The 884-nt window shown below is 60.0% G+C and overlaps 1 long non-coding RNA gene across 1 annotated transcript in view; it reads left to right on the forward strand.

Moving 5' to 3' along the window:
• Positions 1–884, forward strand: part of LOC125486541 — a 14489-nt gene that overhangs the window by 4048 nt on the left and 9557 nt on the right. The window contains exon 2 of the long non-coding RNA XR_007265193.1: positions 167–361. This is a non-coding gene — a long non-coding RNA (uncharacterized LOC125486541). The remainder of the gene's footprint in view (positions 1–166; positions 362–884) is intronic.

The following is an 884-nucleotide window of genomic DNA, read 5'->3' on the forward strand; positions in this document are numbered from 1 at the left end:
CCCCCTCCTGTTTGCCCCTCCCCCTCCTGTTTTCCCCCCTCCTGTTTGCCCCTCCCCCTCCTGTTTGCCCCGCCGTTTGCCCTTCCCCCTCCTATTTGCTCCTCCCCCTCCTGTTTACCCCCCACCCCCACCCCGTGCTGATGGAGTGTTACTCTTGCTCCCACAGATGTGTGTTACAGTGACAATGTGCCTGAGGTGGAGATTTTCAGCCTGTTGGAGGAGGGTTTGCCCAGGTACACACTGCGAGTGGACACGTTGTACGGTTACAGTCACGATGACTGGTTAAACACTCCCCTGGTGCCCCCAGACGTTAACATCCACCTCAGCCAGGAGCAGATCGAAGAGACACTCAAATATTTCCGTGAGTATTACCCCCAGGAGCAGGGGAGGAGTTAGAATTCCAAATTATAGCTCACACTGACGGTCAGTGCTGAGGGGGTGCCACACTGTCGGAGGGTCAGTGCTGAGGGGGTGCCGCACTGTCGGAGGGTCAGTGCTGAGGGAGTGCCGCACTGTCGGAGGTCAGTGCTGAGGGGGTGCCACACTGTCGGAGGGTCAGTGCTGAGGGGGTGCCACACTGTCGGAGGGTCAGTGCTGAGGGAGCGCCGCACTGTCGGAGGGTCAGTGCTGAGGGAGTGCCGCACTGTCGGAGGGTCAGTGCTGGGGGAGTGCCGCACTGTCGGAGGGTCAGTACTGAGGGAGAGCCGCACTGTTGGAGGGTCAGTGTTGAGGGAGAGCAGCACTCCCTCAGCAATGACCCTCCAATAATGCAGCTGTCCCTCAGTGCTGACCCTTTGACAGTGTGTTAGTCCCTCAACACTGACCCTCTGACAATGTGGCGCTCCCTCAGCACTGACCCTCCGACAGTGCGGTGCTCCCTCAGC

This window comes from Rhincodon typus, chromosome 30 (genome assembly GCF_021869965.1).
Source record: "Rhincodon typus isolate 14 chromosome 30, sRhiTyp1.1, whole genome shotgun sequence".
Lineage (NCBI taxonomy): Eukaryota > Metazoa > Chordata > Chondrichthyes > Orectolobiformes > Rhincodontidae > Rhincodon > Rhincodon typus.